Source organism: Vicia villosa, linkage group LG3, assembly GCF_029867415.1.
Source record: "Vicia villosa cultivar HV-30 ecotype Madison, WI linkage group LG3, Vvil1.0, whole genome shotgun sequence".
NCBI classification, from domain to species: domain Eukaryota; kingdom Viridiplantae; phylum Streptophyta; class Magnoliopsida; order Fabales; family Fabaceae; genus Vicia; species Vicia villosa.
This window is the reverse complement of record NC_081182.1, coordinates 107,818,763-107,825,038: the sequence shown is the minus strand read 5'-3', so window position 1 is coordinate 107,825,038 and position 6,276 is coordinate 107,818,763.

Sequence of the window (6,276 nt, the reverse complement as noted above, 5' to 3'; positions counted from 1 at the left end):
GGTCAAACTAGTCGACTATTGATCATTTGAGCAGTTGATTGAGCAATCTTATGAATTAGAGCTTGAAACTTTGCATTAAGATATTTTGAATAATATGAGAGGCCATGAAGTCCATTTGAGGTATCAGAACCTAATTTTACCTTGAGAAAAGCAAAACCCTAACTTAAGGGTTGTTATTTAGGAGATAGGTAAGTGAGATTATTCCTCAATGCTTGAGCCAAATTATTTAAAATAAGATGGGCAAATTTTGGGGTATGAAAGCTGCCCCTGTTCAATCTTCTTAAACCTGAGGTTGTAGATTGGCTTGTGTGCCTATCGGAATCTGAAGGTAGAAGAGGATTGAACACTAGAATACCCAAAAATTTGCCTTTGTTGAGGCAGGGACTTATGTTGGAGATGGGCTTAAAGATGCCATCTAGGTCTTGGAGAAGTATTGTCGGAGATGGGCTTAAAGATGCCATCTGGATGTTGACAGAGCATTGTTTGAGACGGGCTTAAAGATGCCAGCCAATTTTGATAATATGAGAGTCAGAATGAGTGGTACGTTAGATTGTATTCGAGCTCGATGTATCGAGAGAGGTTGGTTGGAGATGGGCTTAAAGATGCCATCCATTTTTAAAGATAAGGTAGGGATCAGAATGAGTCATACGCTAGACTGTATCTGAGGAAATGTCATATGGTTGGCAAAAATAGCCGTACAGTAGGCTATATCTGAAGGGATGTAATTAGGATAAGTCGTACATTAGAATGGATACAGTGTATTGATAAGTGTCATAATAAATCTTCATATGAATTGTATTTGTCTCTTTCTTTAATCGTGTCCACACCGTCCGAGGTGATAGAATTAGATTTGAAGGATGATTGTGTCTACACCGTTCGTGGTGATAGAATTAGATCTTTGAAGATTGATCGTATCAGCACCGTCCGAGGTGGCAGAATTAGATCTTTGAAGATAGATCGTGTCAGCACCGTTCGAGGTGGAAGAATTAGATATTTGAAGGCTGGTCGTGTTGTCATACCCCAAAATTCTCCCTCCCATATTCAATCAAAGGCTCCTCATTGCATTTTCAGTGGCTCAAGGTTCAAAGGCTTATTCAAGTCACTCTCTCCAAAACAAAGATCCCCCCAACACTAGGGTTTGCACTTTATCAAAGGATTTTGAATTTCTAAGGCCTCAAATGGATCTCAAGATGTCTCATATGTCTCAATGTATCTCCACGACAATTATTAAGCTTTAATCCCAAGGCTTTCCCATTCAAAGGCTCTGATGATCATTAATCAACTATGTTGACCTAAAAGTCAACTATAGTCAAAGTACAGTCAAACTCCAAGATTTTTGGCCAACATCAAGTATGTGAGTTTAAATCCATCATTTGATCAACGGTTGATCATTATCTATCAATAGAAACACAGAAATGAACAAATACAAAAAGGTTCAAATTAGGGTTTCTTTAGGAGAAAATCAACTCAACTTTGACTGGCCATAAATTTCACATGGAACATCAAAAATTCCCCACTCAAAGCCTATCTTGAAGTAAATTTGATTCTCTACAACTTTGTCTCTCACAAGCAAAGCCAGAAATGCATCATTTGAGAGATATGGTACAAAAGATTACAGGTCCTCAAAAAAGGTCAACAAAAACACCTTTTGAGTCAAAGCCCATAACTTGAGCATGGAAGCTTCAATTGAGGTGAAACCAAAAGGAGGTTTTAAAGGACTCGTCAAGCTTTCTAAAAAGTCCTAGAATGTATTTATATGATTAAAAGTGAGGGAGATACAAGGCTTAGAAGTTGATCAATTTTGGAGAAATACATGAAACCTTAACTAAGTGATTGTGGTCTTCTTAACCAAATGGACCTGAGAATGGATTTCAAACTTGTTCATGGGCTTTATGATTACTCTTAAAATAATTATTTTATTCTTTATAATATTTATTTTTAATGATTTGAATTTTAATTCATGTAAATATGGATAAATCATATAAAAATTAGAATAATTTATTTTAAACCTAAGATTTGTTTTTTCAAAATAGTTTAAATGATTCAATACATGAATATATTTTCTAAACCTATTTTGATGTTTTTTGACCTCTTGAATTTCTATCTTAAATAAAATACAAAAGATATAATGCATGGCTTGAGGATTGGATTGCTATCATGTTGGAGGCCCATTAGTAACCCTAATGCAGTGATATACATACTGAGAAGAGAGGATGGGCGCAGGGGGGAGAAGAAATAGAGTTTAAGGTCCAAATTTTGCAAGAAAAAGGGGACGATCGAATATCAAGTGGGGGGGATCATCCGCGAGTTCCAGGGGCTTCATCATCATCATGAGAGACCAAGGAAGGGATTCAAACCCTTACACGACTTCGGGACCGTCCAGAACCTCTCCATTGAGGTTGCACCGTTTTGACAAAGTGAGAGGTTTCTAAACTACAATTTTCATGCTATAAACTGATATAACGCGTTCATACAGGTTTGTGACATTGATTAGAGTCAGTTTAATGCTTTGTTTTTGAGATTTAACGCAGGGGTAACCATACGCCATTGTTAGGGCAAACAAAAGCTCACGTTCGTATTTCACGATACAGGAACTTTCAGCCAATAATAACACCATAATCAAGTCCGCAGCCCTTTATTTAGTGGGTCTAGAGTATTCGTTTGTGTGTTTTGGTCGTGTTTGCAGGGTTTTGTGGTGTCTCGTAGCCGGAGAAGACAGCCGGATTTACTCCGGTCCGGCGGCCTGAGTCTACAAGGGTGAAGGTCTGCACGCGGATACATCTAATTGGCTCATTCGAAACTGGAGAGGGGGAACTGCGCGCGCAAGAAGGTCATTGGAGGGTCAACAAATTTACCTCTCTCTCTCTCTCTCTCCATTCCATTGGCTTCTGCGTGTGTGTTGGGGTCCACGTTTGACCGTTGGTTTCAATGTCTGGTCATTGTCTATTATTTATTTATTGCAATGCATAGTAATGACAGATGATGATGTTAACATGGATGGTTAAAGAGAGACGCATGTGACTTTAAGGGAGGGGGTTCGATCCCCATCCCCAGCAATTTCTTATAAAAACACATGCTCACAGATCCAATGGTGTACATCCTTGCTGGGTCATCATGCACCCTCCACCGGCAACCGTTGGATCGCCAGCTTGCCAGATCAAACGCCCCAAGAGCTGCAACCTCATCATGGAGCCTCAAACGCAGCCACACAAGATTGGTGCCAGGTTCCTATGCTTTTTTTATTTAGGGTTAATGAACTTTTTCGTCCCTTCAAATATTTCAAATTTCGTTTTTGGTCCCTCCAAAATTTTCCTTCAAGAAATCGTCCCTTCAAAATTTTTCTTCCGAACTATTGGTCCCTAACATCAAATTTCGTAGCTAATCGGTGGCTAAAATCGTAGCTAATCTCTAGTAAATTTGACGTTAGGGACTAATAGTTTAGACGAAAAATTTTGAAGGGACGATTTCTTAAAGGAAAATTTTGGAAGGACTAAAAACGAAATCTGCAATATTTAGAGGGACCAAAATGTTCATTAACCCTTTTATTTATTTGTTTTATTGTTTGTTTAGATTAGTATTAATATTTTATTTAATTAATCTATAAAATTAGGATTAATATAATTAAATTAGAATTAGGCTTAGGATTATTTTCTTGGTCGTCCGACTATTTCGATTTAATTTATTTAATCGGTTTAAACCATTATAAAACATACAATCCTAGAAAAGTTTATGAGGCGTTAGGGTTTGCCCAACCCCATTGGCCACTAGGCCAAGATATTAGGTTCAATTTATTATTCGTTTCGACCGAAACAATCGGTCGTGATGGTTAATAATCTAATTAATTTAATTAATTATAATCAAAATGCATTTTTATTTTTGCTAAAAGGTTGTAACCAAAGCTATTGGTTACGATGATTAGCATTTTCCATTTATCAAAATTCGTTATTATTTGTAATCGAATCTATCGATTATGAGGAGTAACGATGATTAAAATACGCACATTTGCTATTCGTGATAATCGAATCTATCGGTTATAGTGGTTAGCAATCCTCCCTTTAATTTGTTAGCCGTAGTAATCAAACCTATTGATTATCGCAACTAATGGTAACAAATTAAAACCAGGGTTGTACGCCTAAATCTTAAAACACACTAAACCACGATACTACGGATTTTCATCATTTCAACACTGCGATGTTCACAACTACGATAAGGTAATTAAAAATACCTTCGAACTTCGCATTTCAAAACAATTTCAAAACAACTTCAAATACAATCAAATTCTAATTCTAAGGTGTACAATCTTGTGCCCGAACTACGTTGACTCTATTTCTCCCTAAGGAGATACGTAGGCACTTGGATAACCAAGGCGAGTCCCCTTCTCTAAAATCTCAATTTTCCCCCTATTCAATTCTTTAGTTATTAAACCTCAATGTTTTAGCCATAAATCTTTACCTTAGATTCAAAGCCAATAGGAAAGGGTTGAGGGTGCCTAATACCTTCCCTCAACCTGATTATAATAACTTACCCCGAATCTTTAAACTGCGTAGGGTTTCCTATTCGCCCTTCAGAATAGGTGGCGACTCTAAAACACTAATTTTTAGGGCAGGTTGCTACACGTGTCAGCACCGTCCGAGGTGGAAGAATTAGATCTTTGGTTGATCGTGTCAACACCGTCTGAGGTGGAAAAATTAGATCTTTGAGGTTGATCATGTCATCACCGTCCGAGGTGGAAGAATTAGATCTTTGAAGGTTGATCGTGTCTTCACCATCCGAGGTGGCAGAATTAGATCTTGGGTTGATCGTGTCAGCAACGTCCGAGGTGGCAGAATTAGATCTTTGAGGTTGATCGTGTCAACACCATCCGAGGTGGTAGAATTAGATCTTTGAGGGTTGATCGTGTCAACACCGTCCGAGGTGGCAGAATTAGATCTTTGAAAATTGGAGATATTGTTTATTTACTTGTACTTGTATCCTGAAAAAGGTAAAGTTAGTCTTTGTGCAATGTCATGATGCATGTACTGTATGTTTTTAGATGAATGAGAGTGTTATGCATATGCCATGAAATATGCAAAATGTCGTTAATGACGATGGCAGATCATAGTAGCGTTTGGCGGGGAAAATAAATCCCTGACTGTTGCAGAGAATACAGAGTACAAGTCTAGGAACTCTCGCTTCATGCTCGAAGATATTCAGTTGGAGATCTTTGACTTATGCATGGGGATGAGAGCAATTTGAATGATTGATCTTGATGTACCCTGATTAGGGATAAGAGAGATGAACAGAATCTCCGATGTTCAATCTCACCCAGCTCAACTGTGAGTGCCAACCTTTATGGAGATGGTGGATTTAGAGAAGAGATTATTCGAAGATAGCTTCTTGAGGATTGCTCTGTGGGGATATGATCTTGTGATACCGGCATTTTGGGAAGGCATCGATGTTTTGAACATTGCCCCCAGTGGTTATAGTAACTGCCACTTCTTGACTTGTATTGACTGGGACACATCATTGAGTATTGGTCGAAGTGTCAAACACGGCCTTGCATAGCTTTTCCCCAGCCAGTAGGGACTTTGGAGAGATTCGCCTTGTGAGGACCTTCGGGGATATATACTATGGGTGATGCCCCTAGTACTCATAAACATAGAATGATGCCCCTAACTGATCGGGAAGTAGCTTCATACCCACTTGGGTGCATGCCCCTGATATTTCGGCGTTCCAGAGAGATTCTTTGAATCTTGACCTGATTGCCCCAGATTGATTGGACAAGGCATGTCATGCCCCTTGAATTCATTGACTTCTAATCAACTGAGTCAGTTGTAAGAGATCTTGTTGTTGAAGTGGTTTCGTCTGTCAGGATAACTATTAGTCATTAGGCGTATCATGTGCAGATTCTTCCTGATGCTAACATTTGAAATTATGTAGCAAAATATGTTTAATAATGAATTCATGAGATGCAATGCATACGTGTGTCTTGAATTTTTTAAAAACATTAAAATAGAAGATGTAAAAGCGTGATATTTGGAAAAACGTGATATCAACTCAGCGTCTTTGGTAAACCTTATGGAGTCAGGATACTTTTTGATGACAGTATGCTTTCTAACTAACCATGCTTCAGTTAGGACTTTCAAGGGTTGTAACTGTAACACCCCATATTTTCTAATTTTAATAGGAAATTAAATTATTATTTAAAATTATTCGGTATTTTGTGGAGTTATTTGGAAAGAATTATGAGAAGGGCTATTGGGCCAAATGTGGTGTTAGTAAAGAAGGGGTGCTATG